A 27,776-nucleotide genomic window follows, 5' to 3' on the forward strand; every position below is an offset into this window, starting at 1 on the left:
TTATTTTGGAGAGACAGTGTAGAAAATTGCCGAAGTGCATTTGAGTGAGAGAGGGTGATGCTGCTTCAAGCCTGTATTTCCAAAGTCCATTTCACAGGAACCTCTCTGGGTTAGAGGAGAAAGCCGCCCTAGCCGGAATCACGGTGCCATCCAGGTAGGGTTTCTACGCGAGGCTGCTCCAAGGGGCTCACCTCTTCCAGCCACAACTCCGCGGTGCGGCAGCAAGTTTGCAAAACCCAGTTACCCTCTGCTGGCAGAAACACTTGTGCCTTTTTTTTTTTATTTAGCATTACCTTCGGAGCGGCAAAGCGAGGAACCTACAGCTGCGATGAGGTGGCGGGGCGCGCAGCAGGGGCACGCCTGCGCCCCTCGGGGCCGCGCTCTGCCCCCCGCACCCCTGCCGCCGGGGGGAGCCAGCACCGGGAGGGGAGGGGACGCTCCCCGCCGGCACCCCCGCTCCGGGGGAGCATCTCCCCTCGGGGGAGCATCCCCCCGCCGTGCTTGTGGCAGCGGGAGGGGAGTCTCCTCCTTCCTCCCTCCCACCCTCTGCTCTCTCCTCCCTCCCCGCCTGCCTGCAGCCGCAGCGCAGGGGCAGGAGGGAGCGGCGGCGGCGCAGGCAGAGCCGCCCGGCGGAGGCAGGAGGGCGGCCGGGCGGTGGCTGCGCCCCGGCCCCCCCCGGCCCCGGCCCCACCGCCCCCGGCAGGCTCCGCCCGTCGCTCCCATGGCGCGGCGGCCCCGCGCCAGGTGAGGCTGCGCTGCCTGTTGCGCCGGGCCGTGCCGAGCCGTGCCGAGCCTTGCCAAGCCGTGCTAAGCCGTGCCGAGCCGTGCCGAGCCGCCGGGGGCGGCACACCGCGAAGTTTTGCGGGGAGGCGCGGCTCCGCGATGTAAGTTGCGGGGTCGTGCGACGTGGTGGGGGGGGAGGCGGCGGAGCCGGGAGGAAACTCGACGGGGAGGGAGGGAGGCGAGCAGCGCCGTGCCGTGCCGAGCCGGACACGGATCAGCCAGGGCCCCCGGAGATGCTCCCGGTACAGCCGGGGCTGGGGCTGCGCCGAGGCGGCGGGGGAAGGAGGGGAGAAGGGGCGGGGAGGCTGCGGGGAGGGGGCTGCCACCCCCTGCTCGGCACCGAGCGAGGGGCTGAGCCTCGCGACCCCGATGCCAAAAAGCGGAGCAAAAAGCGCCCCCCTCTCCGTGCCCGCCTTGCCGGGAGGGCGCCGTTTGCTCTGCCCTGGGGTTTTTCCACTTTGACACCTCCCAGGACCAGTTGCTGCCGGGTGGCGGTGGTGATGGGGAGGAGAGGGCAGCTCCTTCTGAACGCGAGCAACAAATGGCAGCCGGGCTGCAGGGGCAGCGGCGGCGCTCGCTGCGCCCAGGTGAGCCGCACCGCCTGGCCCCGCAGCCCGGGGAGGCACCGGGGGGCAGCTGCAGCCCCCCCGGGTACAGCCCTGCGGCCCCCGACCCGCTGATTTGGGGTCCCGCGGGGATGGGGGGCTCCGCAGGGGGTGGGAGCCCCCAGCAGGGCACGGCCGCGACCCTAAAGCCGGCGTGGGAATGCCCTGGTGCTTGCGGTGGGGATTTGGGGTGTGTGTGCGAGAGGGCTGGGAACAGCAGGCTCTTCCCTCGCCTTCATGGCAATGCACACGGCCAGAATTTCCCCTCCCCAGAAATTTGGAAAATGCCTCAGATGTGCCAGCAGGAATTTTTCTTTCCTTCCCGGCTTCTTCCTTTTAAAATGTTTAAGATTTTTAGAGCTCCCGTTAGGAAATGGCAAAGCCGTTCAGGCTGCAGGTTATCACCCGGTCTTTCTGAATGTCCCTAGAGAGCAGAAATGGTGTGACAGCGAAATGAAAAGAGCCAAATAACTTGAAAAGCGTGGATAAACCAACTATTTCCAGAGTCAGAATGAAAGCAAGGCAAACAGCGTTTTAGTGCTCGCTTCAAAGAAGCGAGCCCAGAGGTATTTACATATCTATGAAAATGACAAAATAAGCTAATGCTTTTGAAGCGATTATAATTATTTAAAAAAATAATAACCATGAGAAAATGTTACAGATTTGTTAAGGGACGGAAAATGAGTACTTTTAGAGGGCAGTCTTTTCTGAATACTGAAAAATAACTGTGAACAACTTCTTGTGGTAATCTGTCTACCAATTTGTACATTTCAATTGCAAGGTGTGTGTCATGCCCCTCCGCGAGCAGTAACTTGAAGGCTTTCATACAGGAAACCACAGTGTTCATACAGCTTGTGTTTTTAGTATTTTGCGTTAAAAGGACAGGCACACAATGGGTTTCTAGTTTGATTTAGAGGGAAGGAACAAAGTAATTAAGCTGTAGAATAAACTCGTTTGCAAAATCTATGCTGCGTTCAGAGTCTGATTTTCTAGTTTAGTTTCTGTATCTTGCTTGGAATTAATGATACCAGTGTGATTGCTTAGCTGATTCTGCAGCCCTGATTTGTGCGAGTTGCCATGGGTTTCTATGGGATTACTCCTACAGGTAATCCTCTGATGACTCAAGCCAGCGGGACTGGGCCCGTATTCAGATAGTTCCAGCATAGGTGCTGTGTGGGGACGTGCCTCTTGCTGCTGATGGGAGGGCTTTGGTTCCAGTAGAAGGGTCTGGGGTTAAGTCCAGATCTGTCACATTTATCCAGCTGTTGCTAGTTGGGTCACAGCCCTGATCTCGCTTTCTCTGAGGTTTGCTGTGAAAGCGGTGCTGACTTTGGTCTGCGAAAGGCGATCTCCTGTGGATGGTTGTCGTTTTCCATTGACCCGTGGTGAGTTTAAACTGCTCAGCATCTTGGAGATCGGGGCCTGAGTGAATGAGAAGAAGGATTGTAGCTGCTATGATTGAGAATCAGTGTGTTTTGGCTCAAACAAGAGATCAAAATCAAAATACAAATATCATTTAATAGGCATATGTGTTTGTACTCTGGATCCAATCCAGAGTACTAGTAAATCATGTGCTAGTAAAGTATGTGAGAGCTTTGCTACAGATAAAAACAATAGCAAGATGTTTAAGGATACATTTGTGGTTTGTCTCTGCCATGTGCTTTACAGGATCCTTATTTAAAATCTTTTAGAAGATGGGAATCTTTTCCTGCTCATGCTGAAGCCACGTTAGAACCTGGTAACTTCAGAGCAAACACATCATAAGGCAACTCAGGAAATAATCACCAATCAGTAGAATTGAAACTTAAGAAATTAGCCTTATTTAAAGTGCAAACTTGGGTGTCTAAACCTAGAGAAAATGTATTTTTCTGTTACAGAGTCAACTTTAGATGTTAATTCAAATATTAAGGTGCCTCTAAGTCTTGCTTTTAATGAATTTCCTGTTTCTTCAGTAGTAGTATCTATATGAGTGTAACACAAGGGATTATTTCACTGGCAGGAAGGTGTGAAACCCTTTAATGAAATGAATAATTTAAGAAGAAGGAAAATGTGCAGGAATATGTGTTGTTACCATTCCAATTAATTAGAAGGTGGACTAAGGAAGCAGCTTTTCCTCAGCGTAGTATATTGTATTTGCGATCACTTACAGGATTTAAATGTAAGTATGATCCTTGTTGTCATCTGTATGAGTGGTCTTTTATCAGTCCTGGTTTGAAAATGCGGATTAAGTTAGTGTTACGTTGCTAGCAAAATAATGTGCAGTTTTGCTTCATCCAGTACATTTTTTTAGTATAGGTAAAGAAAAATCTTACAAAGCTATGAAATTCAGAAACTTATAATGCTAAAGAGAACCTTATTTTAAAAGGATGATGTTTTGAGCCAAGAATAAATTATTGGAGTTCATGGAACACATAGCATTTACCTTGGCTTGTTTGACCAACTCTTTTTAAATATTGGCTTATTTACTAAAAGTAACCTCCTGCAAGTGCAGGCTTGGTTGAATTCTTCAATGCTGGTAAGAATCAAAAGTTAATACATCTACAGAAACTCCAAACAGTAAGAATATAAGAATTTCTCAGCACACTCAGTAAGTATTTTTAAATGGTTTACTCTCTGAAGTACATGCGTGAACAAGGTTGCCATCTACTCTTAAATCCAACGTGGTGTAGGTGAGATAGCATTACATTCAGAAGTCTTCTGATCTGGAGAATTTAATCTCTGCTGTTAGTTTTAATCCAACACCTTTCCTAAAGAGGCTTCTGTGCTTCCTCTGTCCTGGTGCAGTTTGTTAGTCTGGATGCACAACGGAGAGCTGCATGCATCCGAGGGAAAAGCAGCGTGGTGTGATAGCAGTTTTACTCACTGCTTCATTTGAGCTCATGCTCTAGATAAACAGTTGCCAACCCCACAGTGGAGGAGCTTCATGTTACTTCACAAAGGTTAAAGATGTATCCTCGTGCTTCATCAAGATTTCTGTGGTTACTGGTGTCCGTGTGTCTGTACTTTCCACTGGTGGCTGACGTTGTTTATCCCTATAGATGAGGCTGCATTTGTAGCCTGCATGGGCATGTTTTACAGAGACCTAGGTTGAACTTTGAAGAACACAGCCCTTACTGCTACTGAACAAGAAAATAGCTTTTTTTCCCTCTGTCCTGGGTATTTGAATGTTCTATTGGGTTCCTTCAGCAAGCAGGTTTGTTTTTAACATTAGCTTCTTTCCATGTTCACTCTAACTCTGGACATGGGGAAAGCCTTTTACCATAAGGATTGGCACAGCTCCCGAGTCCTGCTTTCTATCAGCAAGGAACATGCAAAGCTAGCTTAATTATTATTATTATTTCTCTCTGGACACTGTGAACTTTTATAAGGATGAAAATGAGAATGTTTAACTTTAGCATTTCCGAAGGATGAAGTGGTTGGTGGGGTTGCAGCACAGCCCTTTGGCTCAGCTCCCTGCTATGCCAGGGGCTTGCCCGGGGACTTTGGAAAAGATGCTGTAGGTGGGCAGATTCAGATGGCTTCAGCCTTGCCGAGCGAACAGACTTAGCTTTTTGTGTCTCAGCTCCACAGATAGAGAGGAGATAAAAATGCCTCTTGAGTAAATGGTGCTGGTAAAAGGCCTTTTCAGAGACACATTCAACTGGGTAATTGGAATTTACTTGAACAGAGATGAAAATTAGCACTACAGTTCTTGATGCACTTGATCATGGTTTACCTCTTGCTTTTCAGGATCAGTTCAACTACCTAGTGTGTGTTTAAAATACATTTCATCCAACATTAATAACAGTTTCATAGAGCTGGTAACTTACCCTTTGAAAAGAAGAAGAAAGTTGATCTCTGCCTGCTAAATAGTACTATAAAGGTACAATAACAAGAGAAAGTGAAAGGTGATAGAAGTGACTGATAGCACATAAATGGGTTGCTGCTCCAGCCTGGAAGCAGCAAAGCAAATGGAGACTATTTAATTATTTAAGGAACAATAAATGAAAAGTCTGGTTATACAGTAAAAGGAGAGACAAACAATAAACAGAAAGTTGAGAGAGGGAAACTGTGTGTAAGGAAAGTAGAAGGTAGATGGGCAGAGATCAAAGGGGCAGGGGATGGGCTTACGTTTTCTATAGATCTTTTGTTTGGAAAATATTGTCTGTATAAATCTGTGCATCGCAGTGCTTACATAGCAGCCTGTCTTCTACTCAAATTGTGGGAGCCTGACACAGCATGTTCTTCTCCTGGGGGCTGCTCCATGTTTCTGCTTCTTCCTTTGGATGTACAACCACAGTGAATTGTGAGAGTGTTTTTACTGATGTGTGTCTTGGTGACAGACTGTCCTAAGAGGTATACTTTGTGGATGCTGTTAGTTTTAATGGTGTTATCATTTTCTCTTCTGTCAAAGTTGCAGTGAAAGTTACTTCTCTCTCCTTCCTCCAGCAGATAATAGCATTGATTTTAAAGACACACTTTTTGCTTTTTTTCTATTTTTTTTTTCCAGTTTACCAAAATTGGGTTGCATACTTTTGCAACTATACTAGCTAAAGATGTTTTGTATGTAAATATTGTGGCTATTCAGCATTTCATTAGAGGGCTTGAAGGACTGCTTTATAGGTTTACTGGGAGTTAATAGGACACATGAAAAGCATGGAGGTTTGTTGTTGTTGTTGTTTTTTCGCTCATCTGGATTACAAATGTGTATTGCCTGAATAGAATTTGCTTCTATATGTACTTCGTATTACATATTTTTGTAATACCTAAAAAATATACAAATCTATGTGCATGTGAATAATATGCAGCTTTTGCAAAGGGTGAAGCCTTTGGGCATTGAAATGAATCAATGCTGTTTGCTATTGCAAAAACATCATCATTAAAAATAAACAAAAGCACTGGGTGTACAATTTTCAGTTTGTGTAAGCATTCTTCTTTCCTAAAGAATAAAATGTGTAACGTATATTGAGATTTGATTTAGGCAAGTACTTCATCTTATTAGAAGCGGAGCTGCAACAAAAATCTTCTATGAAGTTGCTTGCTAGATTGTATATGGTTAATGAAGTAATGGTGGTTGTGTATTTCATTGATGAAACCTTGGCTTATGAACATAAAAAACAACCCAAAAAATGTAAGCTGTGTTTACATTCTTGACTTTTTGCCTATTTTCATTTCATGTTGGATAATGGAAACTGATTCCATTAAGAATTCCATTTGAATTATTTTTTAATTCTTCACATAACGGTATACATGTGGTTTTTTTAATATACTGTAAGCTTAAAAAAAAAAATCATACACATCTAAAAACAGATTGTGTAATACATTTTTAGTCTGAAGTTTTTATTTGAAAGGGGTATGTGCTCCTATATTTTTCTCTGTCCAGGAAAAAATGGTATTTGCCAAGAAGAAAAAAAATGAATAGATACTTGCAAATTTAGGAGTTCAAAAAGAGGGAAAATAGTCAAAGGCAGGAGGCTGATCACAGGACCAGGAATCACTAATTTACAAGGCTTGGTCTTTTAGCAAGTGTGGCTAGGGTTTGGTAGTTTGTTGGCTTTGTTTTATTTTTCCCTAGATGTGCTGTAATTGGTCTTTAAAATTTATCTTGATTCTCTGTATGGTTAAACATAATTTATCATTATTAGTGTCAAAAAGAGAATGACCCTTAGTTCTTTTTTTCCTGAAGTGAACAGAGTACAGCTCCCATTGCAACCTTCAAATAGGCTGCGGTTCTAAACATCCTTTTTTGCCCTTGTTTCCAGCTTTGTTGACATGAAGTCATTAAGATAAAAATTGGTGATTTCTGAACAGTCTATTTTTAACAACTTTATACTAGGATATTACTGTTCATGAATATGTGTCATTCCTAATCTGCGGAAGCACTAAAAGGGAAGGCATGTGTCAGAGGAAAACTTTTTAGTATTATTTTTCGGATTTTGCTGTTCTCTGGGTGTGTCTAGTCCTGTTTTGCAGATAGAAGTATAGCTCTTCACTCTGTTGCTGCAAGAATATCTCCTCCTCATTGATGCTGAGAAATTCCAGACTGTTTCAAATGACATTACAAAAAGGGGTATGAATGGGCAATTGTTCTTTTCTACAATCTTCTAACTAAGAATGAAACAACTCCGGAAACATCGTATCACAGCAAATCCCAGAACTTCAGTTGTCACCTCTCAAAGGCTGCAAATTTCTTAAGCACGGCATTTCAAATTGAGTAAAACCATCTCATGTTTGATTTAAAAACAGCCTGTGGATGAAAGCATACAACCAGTGGACAATCCTTTACCTGTAAGTGCATATTGAGGCTGCTAAGCTGAGACGTCATGTTTGTGCAGACCAGATTTCTAATCCCATTTTTGTTCTTAAGGAGACTCGTCATTGAGAGGTTAATTATTTCTAGAGATTGTATTGGTCATTCGCTGTTTTCAGAATCTTTCACAGTTTTTGCCCTTTGACAGAAGACATTGTGTATGTATTCTGCTCGTCATTTTCATCAATTACATGGTATGCTTATTGGCAGCTTTCATGCATAAATACTTATTTTGCTAGAGTAAGAGATGACAGGATTTAGACATGTAAGAAACCTCAGTCTTTGGCTCAGAAAAAAATTCTTGATGGATACAAATGGTATTTCAATAACTTTCGATCCAAAAACTTTTCTTGCAAAGCGACATGACTGTTCTTCTTGCCAGTCACGGCAGGTGCTCCATCTGTACAAATACTGCCTAATTTGAACCAGTCAAGCGTAACATTTTTTTTCCCACTATCTGCCACATTTTCAACAAATTTTCTCAGTTCTTTAAACAAGTGTGAGGCAGCAGTGTGGAACAAAATGGACAGAGGCCAAGCAATTCCCTTAATTATAGCAGGGTTTTTTTAACACATTGAACAACAACAGTCAACTGTGCGGTGTCAGTAGCATTGCAACTTCCCTTGGTGGTGAACAAAAAAAAAATGCTTGCATGAATCTGTTAAAAATTGAATCCATGCTGTTGCATCGTCTAGGATTATCTCAGCCCTTCTCATTGTCATGCTGCATGAAGAGCTATGGACGTATCAGCTGTGTGCTGCTCTTTTGATCTGGTTTGTGCAGCAGAAGCTGACAAACCCTCTTGCCTGCTGTCTTTGTTGCCTGAGAACGACTCTTTCTCGTAGACTAGTAATTTGCTATTTGCTGTTACACCTTTGCTGCTGTTTTCAGTTCACAAATGTGGATTTATTTTATTTACAGACAAGAAGTTGTGCTTGGTGACTTTCTTGATGTGAAATAAGACTGCAGATTAGATCCAATAAAAGCTTTTTGGCATAAATTTCAGTATGAGATTGTGTAAAAATATCATTCAATTTTTGATTTTCAGCTGTGTCACTGTGGCACACAAGCACACTTTGACAGACTCTGTGCCTTCTCCAGAGCAGAATGTAGCCTTCCTGGAGAGAAATTCTCCCCGTGCACTCTCATCTTCACATGCTTTCGTCTTAATATTTTCACTGCAACATGCACAACTTGTGAAACAATGCTTTAATGATAAGTAAATTGCTTTCAGAAGTTTATGGGCGTTTGTGTCAGGGGGGGAATCATTAGAAAAAATGAGGTAAATGAGGATGCTGCAGGTTGCACAGCTCCTTTATTTTCTGTCCTTCTGTAGAGATGCAGAGTGGGTAAGCTATGGCCTTCGATAGGTTTCCTCAAAGTCTTGCTGACTGCAGTTATTGTGGCCTGGTTGTTTGGTGTTTTAATAGAGCAATTTTAATCATGCGTGCTAAAATTGCTAGTTTTAAATTCTGGTTCTAAAAGCTGTGGATTGCAGCTTTTGAATCCCATGTAGTCACTTGGGCTTTCGCAAACAGAGACTAAAATACTCTCAGTTTTGCAGAATAGTGTTTTCCACCCGCTCCATGCAGCATCAGTCATTAACTTCATTAGTGCAAAGCAATTGGGAACAAGGGGCCGATTCTGTGACCCTGTGTTCTTCCATTCACTTGGCTACTGTACCATGTACCCATCTCAACTTATGGTGCTTCTGCTGTTCCCTCACTTAAATATATACGATTAATACCCTTCTAAAAATATATAAAATACGTGGTTAAAAATGCTGCTGAATTTAATAAATGTCTGTTTTGTAGTAGAAGTAGCGTATTTGTAAATGCAGATGTGATGTGTGTGTGCAGGAGCTAATGGAGCTCTACAACCATGCAGTCTCAGCCCTTCTGACCCTCTTGTTTCTTCATTTTGGAGCACACAGTTGCAGGTAAAGGGCACTGACAAGATAACTTTTTAGTCACTTAAATATCATGGCCAACAGAGGAAGATTTAACTTCTAAGGATCAGGTATTAGGGAAGTGCACTTCAATATTCCTGTCTAGGAAAAAAAAGAAAAAAAAAGAGAAGAAAAAAAAAAAAAGCATCCTAATTACAGATACTGAGCAGGTTGGGGTCAATTGGTGTGAGTAAATGGAGGCTGACTGATGAGGTGGAAGGTTTGCCATAGTGAAAATCAGAGATTAGTGGGGGGTGGGATTTTGCTGTCTACTCTTTTCTTCTCTGTTTTTACCCATACACCTCGCTGTTTGTGGTGTTTCCTAGAGGCAGTTTTTGATAGAAGACTTGCTCCTGGAAATTGTTATGTTTTGGCCTGAGAAATCAGCTGTAAACTTTGTGCCTCCTCCAATATAACTTAGACTAGATGCTTTTATTTGACAACTTAATAATTGTACCTAAGCTGCCTTTGAAAATATTTTGTAGTTGGATTTTATTAGTCTTGAATATATTACTTTCTCAAGAGATTTTTATAGTTCTTACTAAATAAAGAATGAACCTGGAAAAAAAGGAAATTAGAAATAAGTTCTCTGTGTCTTCACTTCCAAAACAAAATCTGTATAATAATGTGTAAACTTCACTATCTGTTCGTCATCTTCACACCAGAATGGGGGAAAAAAAGTTCCTTGTGTAAACCCACTGAAACCTGTTTCCTGTGCCATAGCCTTTGATTTTTCAGATTAGAGAGGAACACTCTATTCCTCAAAAATAAGAAGAAAATTACTATTCTATTACTTACTATTACTACAACTGTGATAACAAGCAAAGAAAACATGGGGCTGAAAGTCAGCTAACAGACTGCCCTGCAGCAGCAGTGATGCTGGAGGTTTGATTTTAGCCTGGTAAGGGTAAATAGGTGGTGAGCCCTGCTGTCATAAGGGTGGGATGCACCTATGAGCATGCCTGAACACCGCTTTGGGGAACAGCTCTTTACTCCAGGGACTCTGCTTGACATTACCAAGTTCACCTTGGGTCCTTACACTGTGCTGTAGTTCCTCTTGCTGGTGAAAGCCTTTGCTTTTTAAATTAGGTATTTGACCTGTATTGAAGTTCTGGTTCCTTTGAAGGCAAAAATCAATTTCTTTGCCCATCCAGAAGAACAAAACAAATAAACAAACAAAAGCAACAACAACAAAACACCATCACCAGAAAAAAAAGCCCAAACCAACCAAACATAAAAGCCAGCCTCTGTTAGCAATAATTGACCAGATGCAATGGGGTGAGTATTCCTTGGATTGGGCTTGCATTTGTCAGCTATAGGGGCAGCATGAGAGGGCAGTGTTGTCTATGAAGAGCTGAGAGAGATGTACCAGATCAAATACCTGTGTAAGAAGGCATGGCTAAAGAAAAGGATGGCAGAAATATCAGGGCATGCTGAAATGTTGTATGTAAGATTTGTAAATCTCTGCCAGGAGGTAAAAGGTAAAACTTCCTGCTAATGGTAAAGCATTTCCATGTTAAGCCTAGAGTTATTTTCTTGGCAGGCCTGTTGGAGGTGTACTCCCGGTCCCAGGGAAAGCTGGCAATTTGGGTGTGCACAGGGTATGGGGATTAGTCAGGGCAGATGCATAGACACTGGTACAAGGGGCAAGCTGTGGAGCCCCTAATCCCAGGAAAGCTTCTTGGATGGGAACTCTGTCTCTGTGAAAGGCTCAGAGCCACGGGCTTCCCTGAGAAATTAGCATCTTAAAAATCAAGTTAAAGGCTGAACTTTTCTATAAATGAAGAGGTTTTTTATTGGCTATGTGACTGGTCCAAAGTATAAAGGGAATCATGACATGTTTTCAGTACCTGCTGCTGCCAAGCTATGCTTCCCGTGCTCCAGAATGCTTCCATTTGAGTTTTTAACATGAGTTAAACATGAGGCAGTGTGAGTTGAAGATGTTTTAGTTGTCATGGCTTGCACAAGGTTCTCATTCAGGGCTCCAGGAGATCTCTTCTAAAACCTTACCAAGAAAAGTGCTCAATTCTTTTCCCTTAGTGGTGTGGTTTTGGGGAGGGTACGTGGGTGAGCTTTCACTGATCTTGGTAGTGAGGGAGCCCCCTGTGATAGTTGTGCAATGAGGTTCTAAAATCTCTCACTTGCCAGCTGTTTCTTCCCCCTGTCCCGACTTTGTAAATCTTTGTTACAATTTTTCTCTGGATCAAAGTCATGTTTAAAGAACAAAGTCCATCAGAGGTGTTGGCACAACCGAGAAAAATAGTTCTGGAAGATGCAAGTCAGCTTAGGAAGTCTGAAATGGGAGGTATTTGTCTTTTCTTTCTCAAGGGAAAAAGGCCATTCCGAACCAGAAGGTAAGGTATTCTCAGGTGGTAGTTTTGAAGAGTCTTCAGAAGGCTTAAACAAAAGCAGCACCTCTGTGTTTCCCAACCAAGGATGAAGAAATGTTTTATTGTAGTATAGCAATGTAGTGAGTTAATTAAGAGTAAACTTTGTGTAATTTTCCTTGCAAATATTTGGATACTTATGAGAGTGTTTACAGTCCCTAACCTTTTTACTATTTTCTTTTTATCTTTCTTTCTTCACTTTTCATTGCTGCTGCTTTTTGAAAGCTATGATTTCCACTGTCTAAAAGGGGTCACCTTCAGAGGGGCTTTTTATGGGGAAGAGGAGGCACAGGAAAGTCAATTGGTTCAAATCCAAGACTGGGGTTGTTCAGAGGTGTTCCTATTAGTCATTAGATTGTTATTTGTTTTGGAAATGTCAGTACTGCTTTTCTTGCTTGAGAATCACTTGCATTTAGAGATCTGAGGTAAACCTGCATAAATCTGAGCTCACTGAAGTCGCTTTGATTAAAGTGGGTGTAAACCGTAGCAGATGTAAGTGCAGATTTAATGTGCATGCTGTCTCAGTTTGTGACAGTTGTATGCAAAATCATAATGAAAGCACCTTAGGAATGGATAATAATCACGCTGATTTGGACACGCCGTACATCCAAATGGGAAGTGAAGTATTGTTTCTAACTTGCAATATAAAAATATTTGAAATAACTATTTCTGGTTTTCAGTATTATCTATTGAATTCATATCTACCCTTGTCATCTGACAGGCTACTAAAACAAGATTCTGTTTGAAATGATAAAAGTGACAGTTGTACAATGCATTTTATTCCTGCCGAGCCTGTGATGTAGTTAGTTTGGGGAGATTGGGATCTTGCTTCACTTGTTCAAGGACAGTCCTTTGGAAAGGATTTGCAGAATTTGTAATTGTGCCCATAAATCCTCCCTCCCCTCTGCATGTATGGTAAAATTTCTGCTGCAACCCTACTGTTCTGTGTTCCAGAAGGAGCAATTCTCTCTTATTTATCGCTTGTTCCTTCTTTTTTGAAACCCCAGTGGTTGTGTCCTGCTTGTGGTGAATCCCTCTGCCACTGCAACAGATCTTCCCCTTTTCTGTAATGTTTTTATGTAGAATTGCTTCTGTGCTCTGTCAGCAGCTCACCCCTTGCAGTTAGTAGTGACTAGAAGAAATCATATGTGCAGGGACCCAAACTCTGCCCTTAGCTACACATATGAAAACCTGTGGCACTGTACAGTTGGCTTGGAAAGACTTAAAAAAAAATAAATAAATAAAATAAATCTCATGAGATCCACTGTGCTGAAAGTCTCTCTGTAAATGTTAGACAGGGCTGCTGTTTTTGTGCTAGTACATTTTATTTTAAAGCTGTACCCGATCCGCAGTCGATGGAACTGTTTCATAACATTGAAACAGAGGGACAAATTTGGAGTATGAGATGTGCTATGCTGTCAGTGGAGCTTGCTACTAAAACTGCCTTTGCTAGGCACAACAGCAGTGTCTGTGCTGTGAGACAGACATGCTCCATGGACTTCTGGTTCCTGGCAGTGTTCACGCTGCTGGCCACAGTGTGACCTCCCTCCTTCTTGGCGTGATGTCTTTTGGGAAGGGGCCAGGCCTGTCTCCTGGCTGGGGCAGGCGGTGGCAGTGCCCGGAGTCCCAACCCCATCTTCTGGTGGGTGATGGCAGCACAGCAGGTCTGAGGTAGCAGAGGTCCTCCCTGGGACAGGAAAACTGGGCTTAGGGCTGACCCGTTCCTGGCACCTTCTGGTACTGAGCAGTCATGGGGCTGAAGAAAGTAAAGAGATGAAGCTCACAGGCCCTTGGTCTCCAGGCAGATGGGTGAAGGTCAAGTCCTGGCCAGCGGTGGTGTGGCTGACCATCGTGCCATGCAAGACAGCAGCATATGTGGAGAAGTGTTTATGTATGGAAAGCTCCTTATGACCTATTTGTATCATGTTTAGCACAGAACAATAAGAAATAACATTCAGCCTATAGAAAGATAATATACTGATCACTGTAGCCACACTCAATTGAACAGGTAGCATCTTTGACTCTTACATTCTGCGAGTGTAGGTACTGTACTTCATACAGCTGGCAGAGAGATAACCAAAGAGCTTGAATAGATATCTAATCCTCCTTAAAACCAACCAACCAAACAAGAAAAAGTGTTACAGTAATAGGCCTCATCATACCTTCAAAGAACCCAGCCTTGAGCCATTTACTTTTCTTCTTGGTTGTGATCCTAGTGATACAACAAGGCAAATTATAAAAACTGAAGTAAAGATGTAATGAGACGCATTATACATAATTCCAGTACCATCATCAGATATTTTTATCTACTTCTGTTTTTTATTAAAAAAAAAAAAAAAAAAATCAGAAAGAAGACTTTTGTTTTTCCAGACTAAATGGATTGTAGTACATTCATTTTTGCCACTGCTTAATGTGGGAAGGGAGTAGAAAATAATAGAAATTAGATGTGAATTGTTTATGTGTCCAATTAGCTATTGTGAATGGAGGGGAGAGGAAGTTAAAAGCTGCTAATTGCTATGGTTTTTATTGTACTGACTACATGGCCTGCAGCTAGAACTGTAGGCTCTGGAGGGTAGCCTCATGCCATGTAATGTAAGGGCACTTTTGGGAGGGAAGAGCAAATATCTGCCAAAACACTCGTTCCTGGGCTGTGAGGTTATATCTTGTTGTTTTGTCATGTTACTGGAAAAGAGTGGTGTTTTCCCTTCAAGGAAATCTAAAGATGTTTTATTTATGTTTTATTTTGGTATATCTAAGTAGAAAAAATAATAGAACAGAAGTTATGATGCTGTGGTACAGAGCCTTCATGTTTTTAATTCTGTTTCCTATATTCAAGGGATTTCCTAGCAAGAATAGAAACCTCTGCAAAAACAACTCCTATTTATGTTAATCTTTTGCAATCAGCATGCAGTCTGAAATAATTACAATGAAAACACCCTCTGTTCCAAATGCTCACAACTTGCATTTATTTCAGGCTTTTTTGCATCAGAATTCTGAAAACATAATCCCTCATTCTGCTCTGCTTCATCACCTTTACGTGAAGTTATCCAACAATACCTTTTGTAAGCTTCATTAACAACGGTCATGCCATAATAAATTACATAATTTGGGAAGTTTTTCATTAAATAAGTTAAAAAAAAAAAAAAAAAAAAAAACATAATAAATTTACTTAGGTAATTTTTTTCCCATAATAAATTGCCACACAAGGTGTGTAATGAAATAGACCAAAGTATAATCTATAATCTGAGGCTTTTAGCCTTTATAGCTTTACTAGCATAAGCCTACAAAATGATTTTTGTTTCTTTTTTTAAATCTTTTTGAAAAATCATGCATCAAACATACCTTGTTGTGCAAAGTTAGCAGAAGAACAGTAGTTACTAACAAAGATGTGACTAAGAGTCTGTTTGACTTTATGAAGACATCTTCCAGCCTTTCCTATTTCTTTTAGAGCTGCTTGCCCAAATCAGGGCCATTTTCTCCAGCCTGGTGGTAGCCTTTGGCTCCATTCGTTCGTTTTGTGCTGGGAGTATTTTTGGTAGAATTAGCTAATTATGTATAGTATAAGGAGCGCATTCAACACCAAGTCTCCATGCCAGTACTGTGTGCATTTAGCTGGATTGCTTGCCCAGGCACAGAGGAAAGAAAAGCACGATCAATATCAGCCCATGTACACAATGCCATAGAGTTAATCCACAGGTGTCCTCAGCAGCTACTAGCACTTGCTTTCACATTTCACCTTTTCCTTGAATCTCATAAGATTGCTATGTGGTACCCTGCCTCCTAACCTCTTACATGACACAGCCAGGTCGCTTTCACCCAGGGTAACTTCTCTGTCTAAAGGACTGGATCCAAAAAGATTTTTCTTTATATTCAGGGTATGCAGATTCATGACAGTGAAAGGTGTTTGATTTTTGATGATGAGACCAAGACAGCAGTTGAGCAAAAAGCAATGACAGAGGACATGGAAAGGGAATCTTTAAAATTATGAGTAACATAAAATCATTCCAGTTGGAGAAGACCTCTAAGATCATCTGTTCCTAGTTAACAGAGTACTAAAGTCCACCACTAAACCATGCTACTAAGTTCTAAATCTACACATTTCTTGAACAGCTTCAGGGATGGTGATTCAACCACTTCCTGGGGACAGCCTGTTCCAATGCCACACAACCCTTTCAGTAAAGAAATTTCTCCTAATATCCAACCTAAAATATTGGCTTGTGTTTTTCACAGACATCTCTGAATGGTCAAAGGAAGCAGTGCAAAGGGAGTATGCTGTTACATTACCTTCACTGTTTTGATTTGATGATGCATAGAGTCAGAATAATGTTTTGGAATTGTCTTTCACAAGTGCAAATGGCTGTGTATAGAAGGCTATAAAAAATAATGACCAGTATTTATATTTTTGGGAAGCTTCCTTTTCTTTTGATATTTTAATTTAGAACTGATGTAAAGAGGAAAGATTGATGTCAGCAACATCAAGCTACTATTTAGGGTGGGTTTCCTGTTTTTTGGGGGGTCTCTTGTTGTTATTCTATACACCATCAAATTCTGAAACCAGGGAATTTGACTTTTGGACACTCTGTGGGGAAAGAAAAAAAAACACACAACAACAACAAAAAAGCAACAGGTCATTTGATTTCTGTGTATGTTTAATTAGGGGATGCAAGGGAGCAAAAGATGTGTGATGAGGCAGATAAGGGAAAGACAGAGCTGCCAGGTCAGATTGTGACAGCACTGCCTGTGGTGCCGCTGAGAGTGCTGTGTCTGTCCCCTCTGAGTCAGCTGTCACCTCATCTTAGGTCACTGCAGGGGTAGCTCAGTATTGTGGGAAGCAGAAAAAATGGAGAAAAAAAGGTCTTTTGCATTTTAATGGTGCCTTGGGCAGTAATTCTGCTTTCTGCTAGATACACGTAATATTTAACCAAGTGAGGTCTGTTGTGAAGGTGAAATGGCAACTTGTCTGAGCTGGTGTATTACTCATGAATCCTTGAGCAGGTGGATCTCTTATACAGACTATATACTTAATTGTCCCCCAGAAGACTTTATACAGCATTTCAGTATACACAGATATCTCATCTCCCTCTGTCCCTGCCTTTTTACATCAAAAGAGTAACTGCTGTAAATTTAGAGAAGGTAGAAAGACATAAAGTTTATATAGCAGAAGCACACAAGTTTTACAGAAAATGCCACCTTTAGATTTTATGTATCTGCCTGAGCAGTTGCCAGACAGGACTCCTAGAATTGGAGAGTATCGTACAGGGTCACTGCTGTCATCCTTCTTAAAATTTTAGATAACTTGCAGCAGGAATGATAGCCTGGTGGTGACAATGAGGCAGGACAGAGATCCAGAAAGCACAGCCATGGTAATAGTAACTGAAACATAAGGGTTTGGGAAACACCAATGCACAGAAAAAGAGGGAAAAAATTGTCAAGAAAAGATGGGGGAAAAATATGATGTGTTGGCTGAGAAAAGCAGCTCTCGGTCAAAGTGACTTGCTGGGGTGAGAACATACTAAGTGCAACAAGAGACTCCAGCAGACTTCTCCCCATTGATTTTAGGATCTCATATGTGAAGGTCCTTGGGGCAAGTGGGAAGAAACTCTCTCTGCAAGTGATACAAATTAGATGGCTGAGGCGGAGAATTACTTTAATTGTATCTGGAAAAGAAGATATTAGAAATTAGTCTTGATGACAGGAGTGTGTCAAATTAATACATTATGTATTTTTGGTATTATACCATGTGTCATAAGCCAATTTTGTTCCAGGGGAAATGTGACATCTTTTCCCTTTGTGTGTGAGTTTCCAAAAAGGCTGAAAAGCAAGAAAAATATAAACCAAAATACAAAGTTGTCAGATGGAGGAGCATGCAAAGAAAGGAATTGACTGTGCCATTTAAACTGTATAAATCAGCGGTGACGTACCCTATCTCTGAGACCCTTCCGGTAGCTCTGTGCGTTTAGACTACTAGATTTGTTTTCCATTTTCGGTCTGTTCCAGGGCAATAGATTTTACCTTGACCTGTAAAGCCAATCATATCCTTTTACATAGCAGTGACTTCCCAGAGAACAGGAGCATAAATCTGCACTGTTCCCATGAGGTACATGCTGTGCCTCGCAGCGGATCTGTTTTTTAACTCCCAAGAATGTGTGCAAGAGGATTTTGCTGGGCTGCTGAAAATATTTGAGCTGCATTTTTACATATCGAAATTTTGTTTCCTCTGCTTCCAGAATATGAATAGTTTAGAAAGGAAATATAGAGCTACCATTTGCAATCTGAAATGTTCTTCCTTTTCAGAAAAATATTGTTACTGTAATCCTGTTGGGGAAGAGGAGCTGTCCTTTCCAAGACAGTCTGCATAGGTATGAAAATGATCAAAGGGCTGACAATTAATAATTATCATTCACTGCTGCGGCTTTGCTTTCAGTATAGTGAACGCATTTTTTGGTGTGGAATTAAACCCAAGTCTCTCCAGGGGCTATTGGTATTTTGCTAATGCTAAATCAAAGTGTGCCATGTGCTGTGCTCTGGGGGTGGTCAGTAGTGGCTGGACAGAATTTAATTGTGTGTGTGGCAGGGGTGCTCTAGATCGCTGCGTGGTAGGTGTGACACAGCCGCAATCTGGTGGGAAAACAACCTTTCACAGCCCCTTGTCTTTTCATGAACAGGAGGGAGACATTCCCTGGCTGCTTTCCACCCTGCCCTCCGGTGAGGTGGCCCAGCTCCTGCAGCGGGCCTCCTGCACAGCCACTTTTTGTTCCTTCAGTTCATCACCTACCCTTTGTTTTTAACTCTTCCAGGCCACAAATACTTAAAATTAGGAACAAGTGAATTAGAAGCCATGAAGCAGAGATGGAAGCTGAGCTACCTTAAAAAGAAGTAGGTAAAAAAAAAAAAAAATCAGGTCCAGATAGGAGAGGAATGGAACTAGTCTTTATGTCCTTCAAAATTACCTTCTTATTAATTTGTTGAAGCATTGGTTTGGAGGTATCAATACAAAAATGTAGTATTGTGTCCTTTTTGGTATCTGCTGGTTTACATTGGAAGTCCCTACGTAGCATATCATCCTCTACTGCCCAGTTTTGAGCACTCTCTCTCTCTCTCTCTCTCTCTCTCTCTCTCTTTATTTATTTATTTCTTAATGAAGTCCTCACCTTTCCTACCAGTGTATTTTGAGCTTTTTCACCCTACCCAGGCTAGCACAGTCAGTGCACAATGTGCTGCAGCATGTTCGGGCTAAAATAGTATTAGCAGGGAGAAAGCCACCAAAATTAAACCTGTGAATCTTCTATCTGAGCCAGCAGTCAGTGGGTGAGGAAATTTCTTGAAAAACAGAGCTAAAGACCCTGTTCCCAGGCTTTCCTTCTTCCTGTTCTCTTTCCCTCACTGAGGGCTAAGCTAATTTAGGCAGCCATCCACTGGCTACAAATAGGGTTCAAAGGAGGGTGGTGAGCCTGGTCTATGTAGCATGCAGTAACTAAAGGGGTAATTTATGGGATGCAATGCTCAGAAAGGTATAGGTGCAGGTAGGGCTTTGGGGGAAAAGTACCCATGGTGTGTGCTGCACCCACAGTGGTCCTCAGGGAAGAGCATGCTGCCTTGGGGAAGGAGCAGGAGCTGCGACTTGGTGCAGGTGCTGTGGCTGATTCAGAGGCGGGAGAGCAGAAGAGTTGGAGAGGGCAGTGAAGCATCCGAAAATATACATTTGGCTAGCGTGAAGTTATTATGTGGAATGGTGGCATTTTGCTAATTTACTTAGTAATTTGTGATGGCAGTTGCTGAATATTGGACAGCTTAAATCTAAGCAACTGGCATTTCATGCTTTGGTGAAGAGAGAGTGGGTGAGTGAAATAGCAGGGGTAAATTGTGAATAGAAGTGAAACCATGAAACCAATATGTGCAGTTTTCTCTGAACCTTCCCACCTCTTTCTTGGTGTAATATTGAGCAGCTGGGGCTGTGCTATCTCAGCTTATCATCAGTAATCAGACTATAGATCTCTTGGGATGTGTTTTGCTTTCAGTTGTTTTGGTGGAGATCTAAGGTTATTAACTAGATTATTTGCATTTAGACCAGCAAGACTGCAAAGAGAATTTGAGCCTTTTTTATCAGTGTGGTTTGTGGGAAGCACTCTCATTTTATGGGAGGCTGCTGTCTTTGTTTAGCCAAAGAAACTTCTTCAATATAAAATGAGAGAACATTTGCACTATAGTCTTTTTTTCCTTCTGTGAGGAAAATTGTACTAATCCTCGTAGGAATAAAACTGAGAGTTCTACATTAATTAGAAGTAATTTTTTATTAAAAAATGACGTTTTCCTAATCTTTGATATTTATGACACCTGTAAGAACATAGGACACAATGCTTGACCAAGTGAGTTACAGAGGTGTGTATTGCTAGAATTGAATTTCTTCAGCTGTTTTGAACATTTTTTCAGGGAGATTTTTCCCCCTTGGATTCCGTGGAGTTTTGCTTTAAGTGCTCCACTGGGTTCCATCTCTGTTTTTTAAAGCTAAGCTAGGTAGGTGTGTTTACAAGTTGCTGTCCTACACTGCTTTCTCCAGAGGTGTCATTTAGAAACTGGTGTTCCATTCATTATAAAGCTTACCTTGGTCTGTATCTACGATTTGGTCTGTTGTTCAGCTTGCAGACTGATGACTCATTCCCTCCCCTCTCTGGATAGTTGCACCCATTCTTGGGTGGGTTTTTGTAGAGAGCTAACCAGAAATATTTACAGCACTCAGGGTAGACTGTAATTCCACAGAGAAGTTTCTTTTACCAAAAAATAAAAAAGGGTTGCTGTGACTAAACCATTTTAAAACATCATTTATCTTTTTTCTTATGCTTCCATTGGGCTTCACAGTGTGTGCAGTAGAGGTAGGATATTCTCTGTCCATTTCTAGTATGTATTAGAAAAGTGAGGGTGTGCAGAACCAGAGTTGTGCTTATGTTCAGGAGCACAGTGTAGTGAAACCACCAGAGATATCTATATCACAGCCTATGGAAATCCATGTAAAGAAAGTAATCCTAGTGAGATGTCCACTGTATTTGCTGGAATTTCTGCAAAAGAGCAGTTTTGTGCGTGGCATGTCCCCACATGACTTAGCAGCATCCCAAAGGTGTGAATTCCTGTCTCCAGAGAGCAGGATATGCAGAAGAGAAGCGAGAGATGAATAGATGTGTGGTGGAGGGAGATTTGGTGACTAACTCTTTATTCCTGGAATTGCACCCCCAGTATGGAGGACAGCATTAAATATATCCCAGAGAGGCTCCTCGTACTACATCTTTTCTGGGAATTAAACCATTTTCCCCATGGATCCTGTACCAGAGAACTCTTCAGTAAGGAGTAATGTGCCTCCAGATTTAATCATAAATCAGCACTTACATAATGGATTGTTTCTTTATTATACACCAGTTTCTTCTGTTCTGTGATATGGGTTTCAGATGTCCCACACGTTGATTTTCTCCCCTTGCCATGTGGTCCTAACACATAGTGAAGAAAGGGCATGAATTGTTTTATCTCCCAGAATCTGTCAGTTTTGCAATGTCACTTTTTTCTTCTCGGTATCTCTGCTAATATTTTTATTTAATTTTAAAAAATAGCACTTAGGGTTCAGATTGTCGCCTTAAAAACTGGTTGTTCCTATTCACTAGTTAAAAATATCATAGTGGACTGCAGCTGAATGAATTATCAGGATATAATTTTGCCTTTTTGTGATTCTTTTTTGGGGGAGGAGGGTATTTGCCTATATTAATGTTTTTGCTTTGCTAGGTCTATGAAGATTACAAGCTTTATTTTATCTAGGCAATTTGATCTTCAAATTTTTATCTGCTGGCTTTGAACAGTAAGGAGGAATTTGCAGTGAGGAGCTGTCATGGAATTTGAAGAGTATCTTCATGCTCAGGGTAAATAAGGAATCTTTTTTTTTTTTTTTTTTTTGCATTTAGGCAAATGTCTCAGCCAGTGCTCTTGCTGATGATCTCCTTTAGAACTAACCCAGATTATTGTATTGTGCAGACTGCAACAACCAAGTGATACCAGGCATTGTTTTTGTTGTTATTTGCTTATAAGTGGTGCCTTTATGGAGCCCTTGAAAACAACATAAAGAGTTAACACTGAGCACTCTCAACCCATCTTCCAAATGCTGTGTTCATACCACTTTCCTGCTAGCCACATGGGACCAGTCTTCATCTAGTTAACACTTCTTGGGGCCATTTGGAAGGCCTGCATGACCATAGTATACAAAATCTTTCTTCAGCCTGGCTGCCAAGCTGTGTTTGCAGAAATTAGAAGTTGGGAGGTGAGATTCAAAACTGGGAATTTTCTAAGGATAGTTTACTAGTGTCTGTCAGAGCACAGGAAAGACAGCCTTCTGTCCGATTGTATGTTGGACTGTCACTTACAGTCACTTTCCTTCTCCATTTTATTTAACAGTCTGGCTGCTGTTGAGCTTTTGCAACAGTGAAATATGTTGGATAAAATTCTACAGAAAAATTTTTGGCCGATGAAGGCTGATATGAAAGAGAAGCATGGGCTAATTCTATTTAACAGCTTGTGCAAAATATATGTAGGAGTGTAAGGAAGAAACTGTCACTACTGAATCTCAGGAGAAGTAAGTGTAGGAAAAATGTTTAGAGTTTAGGGAAAAAAAGGGAGAAAATGGTGTGTATGGATTGAACATGAAGCATCAAGTCTCCGTTTAAAAAAGGAAGCCATCCAAATGCTTTTCGAGAAATTGGTGTTTTCCTGAGAGCATATTCTGTTGCATCTTGCTAGTGATTAAGAAGTCTGTAAGTTTTGGTGCATATCATAGTTTTACCCCATGCCATTACAGCTTGCTGACTAAAGTTAGTGAAATTTGTTTCTACCAAGATTGAATTGGACATGGACAAAGGTGTTGGCTGATTGTATTCTATACCTTCTTGAGAGACAGAACATGTTGTTTACAAACAATTTGTAGAAAGCAAAGAGCATTTCATTGATAGTGTTATGTGAACACATTTTTTGTGTGTGTAATTTTGTATAAAGACCAAAAAAAGAAGGGTAGCTTGCAAGCAACGCCTAAAGCATGGCTTTGAAAAAGTGTGGATTGCACTTCTTTGAAGACAGCAAAATATTTACTTAAATGAATGTGACCCATTTGGTGCCGTAAGGGAAAATGTTTTTACAGTTCATTTCCTCACTTTACCGTAGTATTGAATCTTGCTTGCTTTTTGTGGTCATGCATGAATGCACTGTATTTTTATGAGTTATCTGGAAATCTGCATTTCTTATAAATGGACCTATGAATTAAGAATGCTGCTTTAAAAAATCATTTCAGATGAGATTAAATTACAAGATCAGAGTACTCATTATTTGTTTGGTTTCATAGATACTTCAGCTGTATTTTTTCCTTAGCCTACATACATGCCTGCATATACTCCCTCTGTTTTTGTATCTGTCTAGCAATATTCTGTCTGTTGTTCTTTTCTACATTATTTTTTTTTCTGTATGCATTTTTTTTTCATCTGTCACATGAAATGAAGATACAAAAAGTGAAATAAATAGAGAAAACTTTTCTAGGAAGTAGCTTTTCAAGTGGATTTAATTTAGTTTGTCAAATTAATGAGTCTAACCAGAAAAGAATGAACTTTTTTTTTTTTTTTGGAGATGGGTGAAGGAAATAGTAAGAGAAAATTGTGAACCCCCAGGGCAAAATTTGCAAGCAACAACTTTGAAAACATAGCCTTATGATTGTATGATCAGAGAGAACTCCTTCTCCCTCCCCATCTCAAAACAAAACAAAACAAAAAAACAACAAGCAAACAAAACAAAAACAGAAATAAAAACTTAATGGTTCTCCTGTGCTTTTTTTTTTTTTTTTTTTTTTTTTTTTTTTTTTTTTTTTTTTCCCAAGGCATTAACTATGTGATACAATGATGTAGCTCCTTTGCCCATGTGCAGAGGTTATCTGCATGCTTGAGGCTATTCCTTGCTTGGTAAAAAAAAAAAAAAAAAAAGCTGGTCAGCAGTAGGGCTCCTCTTCTCACTTGCAGATCATCTGGACCTGTAGAAGTACAGAGCAGAAGTGATAACTCTTGCTTTTCCAGCAACTAGGAGCACCTGAACTTCCCTTCAGTCTGGCCTCCTGAGAGCCGCTGGGATTGCTAGTTTAAGCAAATATCCTGGTAGAAAATTTAACTGGTACCAGTAGATGACAATAATTCTGCTGGCTCTGCTGGGAGATAGCAAGAGAAAGCCACAGAGGATCCCTCAGTGAACCTGGTCACAAGATAACATGTCTGACCTGGGGGCTCTCAGTTTGGCAAGCTTTGGCAAGCTGACCAGCAGGATAAAAAGCCTTTTTTTGCCTTTTAAGGCTACAAAACAAAACAGGAGCCTTCAGGGAAAACCTTGGTGGCTTGTTCCTGCAGAGTTCTTCTTTTCCCTTGGCACATATTGTATCTATTTCTGTAGAGGGACATGAGTTGGCCTCAAATTTTCCAAGACAGGATTATAAGTGAAAGATGGAAAAATGTATTTCCTGTTACAATCCATTTGGCTGGCTTTTTAAAATTAATAACAAAAGGTGGAATTTTAGAAAGCTTGTTCTACCATGGCTTAGTTCAGCTCCCCCTGAAACCACTGGGACAGTTTACATGATACTCAAGTAGGAACAAAGTTCAGCATTGTTTGTTTTGCTTTGTTTTATTGATTTTTGTTTCTTTTTATTTACTCATCTGTTTGTTTGTTTTAAGCCTTCTAGCTACACTGTTTTGGATTTTTTTTTCTGTAATTCGGGTGCAGAAAATGGAATGAAAATCTTTGCTTCCTTTTTGGTGAGCTTAAGCATCCTTTTGGTGCCAAAAAGCTTTTTAAAAAGGCTTAAACTTTCTTCCTGCCTCCCTTCCTTCAGCAGTGTTCTGAAAACAGATTGTGTGAAAGTAGTCACGCAAATTAGTGTTTGATGCATTGAAATCAGTTAGTTGCTTCATTAGGTTCTTAAGAATTTGTTTACCAAAAGTTTGGCCATGTGTGACTTGCTGTCACTTCGAAAATCTCCTCTCAAGAATTTCCAGATAAGCTTTTTCTGTATGCATATTTATTGGGGGCCATTACCACGTTGTCAATTCTTACTCAATTTGTTGATTACCATTCAGTGACATAAATGAATAAATATTTACAGATTTGGTCCTTTGCTTTTAGATGCTGGTATGAGTTAAAAAGAAGACCACTAATTTACTTTACGGTATCATGCCACTGAGCAATAATTCTGTAGCTTCAACATTTGTTTGCTAGTATAACCATTTCTCAAGAAGCACTGTTGTTGTGGAAACCAGCACAATTTTAATTAATGTTTTCCACTATGCACCTTACAATTAATATTTCAAAAATAGGACATCTGTAATTGGACTTTCTTTACTCACACGATTCATAATGAAAACTGTGCTCAATGGTGAGATGTTTTGTAAATGTTTTGTCTAAGTGATACCAGACTTCTACATCCAAATTCTGCTTTCAGGGTATGCATTCATAACTCCCAGTTGCAAGTAAAGTGCCATGAGAAGTGCATCTCATCTGTAGAGACAACACAGATCGTACAACTATGTATAACATAAACAGGAAATAAAATCATGCCTCACTAGGACTTAAATGCTGTTCTGCACAGCCTCAAATGATCTCTGTCTTAAGTTGTGCTGCTTTCAAACGTTTTTCCTCTAATTTTAGTTTTTACAGATGTAAGTGGAAGTAATCACGGAGTAGCTTGGACTGGAAGGCTAATCTGGAGATAGCTTAGCTCAACCTACCTGCTCAAAGCAGTGTCATCTGGAGCAGGTTGCTCAGGACCAGCAGGATTTTGAATATCTCCAAGGATGGAGACTCTGTATCCTCTCTGTAAAACCTGTTCCAAGTTTGACCTCTTGTGGTTTAAAAAAAAAAAAAAAAAAAAAAATCTTATGTTCAGGAGGTGGAATTCCCTGTATTTCTGTTTGTGCTGTTGCCTCTTACCTTTTTGCTGGACACCACTGAGAAGAGTCTGGCTCTGTTCTCATTACTCCTGCCGATCAGATATTCACACACAGTGGTAAGATCACTGGCTGTCTTTGCCACAAGGACATGTTGCTGGCTTTTGTTTAACTGGGAAACTACCAGGACCCCCCAGATCCTTCTCTGCAAAGCTTCTTTAGACTGCTTTAGTTTGTTGTTTTGTTTGTTTGTTTTCTGGTAGGAGTCCATCCTTCTAGCTATCATGTTATATCATGCTATACACGTAACATGCTTTAAATGCAAATCAGTTCTTTGCAGAATGTATGTATTAAATAGATACACAGTTTGTTGGTAGACCTATATTTAAAGCTAAACTACTGAAGTCTCTCCATGATTTTTTGTTTTGTTTGTGCTTCTCCCCTCTCCTCTGTTTGGCCTGGCTGTATGCTGGCAGCACAGAGGTGTGTCTAGAGGCAGCACAGGGATTTCAGAGCTAGTTTTAATGTGTCAGAACAGCAAGCTGGATTAGTCTTCAGTCACGTTCACGTAGCAGTTGAGAGCTGTTGTCTGTGCCTGAGCAAGGCTGTTTAAGCTAGCATGGCTGTAACAGTCCCAATCTACAAGTGCTTCTGTGCAGTTGTCAAGCAGGGGAAAAAAAAAAAAAAAAAGAAAAAAAAAAAAAAAAGAAGAAGAAATAAAAATGCGAAGATGCTGTTTCCAGCTCAGCAGGACCTTGACAGCTCCTGAGCTCAGCAGGACCTGGAGCTGCTGCCTCTCAGGGCGCAGATGCAGGTTTTGGGTTCCCAGCTTCTGACAAGCTTCGAGCCCAGCAGTAGCTTGGCAATCCCACTGCTTGCAGGGATGTACAGCACACATCATCCCTTTCCTGCTGAGCGTGTGCCACCAGTGGGAAGTGTAGGTTAATAAGCCCTGTCTTCCAAAGGGAATCTGGATATCCCTACTGAGTGGAGTCAGAGCTACACATCTTTGGCAGTGTTCATCTACTCTTCCAATGGGACTCCATGAACTTTGGGTCAATAATAACTTTTAAAAATCCCTTCTGCTTCTCAGGGTTCCTTAAACAGCTCTCAGAGGGTTGAACAGCAATGAAGACTCAGCCTCAGCCTGCCATCACACGAAGGTCTGCTAGGTTCGCTCCCCTTCCTGCACGTACTGGGAATGGCTCTGAGTGGGAAATGTGGCACTGCCTCAAAACTGGTTGGAGAACACGGATGTAGCAGTAATTAATCCCAGGAGCAGGTGTGCTGTCTTCTGGGCTGCTTTCTTCTGGCAGTGTGAAGCAAACATTGGCAGTACATTCCTCAGCATATCTTCTGTTGTTAATCCACCTTGCGGAGTCAGGGTTGCAGTGTGTGTTTGATTCATGGTAGCTCACTCACAATGTAACCTGTATTAGGCATCGCATCCTTCAGATATCCTATCCCCTCCTCTCCATAACCATTCAAGCTTCAGCTTCTGATCAGTGCTAAGATCCTGAGTCTGAGTCCAGCCAAGCAGCAGTCAACAGGGCCACTTTGTTCCCGTGTACATAACGCTTTGTGACCACCACTGCAATCAAGAAGCACGTTCTCTTTGTTTTGAAGACAGCTGACAGAAAGTTACAGATCAAAAAACTTCTGAAAAAAAAATTAATCTTTTTAGTGGGAGAGGCAAATGGATGTTATTTAAATTTTGCATTTTGATTGAAATTTTTCATTTTTATAACATTTTACATAAGTTGTTTTCTCAGGGGGGTTAATTTAAAAAAAATTTAAAGTTACATCAATAAAAATATGACTTAC

At 41.2% G+C, this 27,776-nt stretch overlaps 1 protein-coding gene across 6 annotated transcripts in view; it reads left to right on the forward strand.

Annotated features, from left to right (window-relative positions):
- LRRC3B (leucine rich repeat containing 3B) overlaps positions 1-27,776 on the forward strand; it is a 205,014-nt gene that overhangs the window by 158,793 nt on the left and 18,445 nt on the right. The window contains exon 1 of one of the 6 annotated variants that reach the window (XM_084512140.1): positions 587-884. The exons of 2 other annotated variants lie outside the window; for them this stretch is intronic. The gene's annotated coding sequence lies outside the window, so the exon portion shown is untranslated. Of the gene's footprint in view, positions 1-586; positions 885-1,351; positions 1,371-2,700; positions 2,774-11,909; positions 11,980-27,776 lie in introns of those variants that run through there. 3 more of the 6 variants (XM_084512145.1, XM_084512143.1, XM_084512144.1) reach the window with 3 other exon arrangements.

This window comes from Aythya ferina, assembly GCF_964211825.1.
Source record: "Aythya ferina genome assembly, chromosome: 2".
Classification (NCBI taxonomy): domain Eukaryota; kingdom Metazoa; phylum Chordata; class Aves; order Anseriformes; family Anatidae; genus Aythya; species Aythya ferina.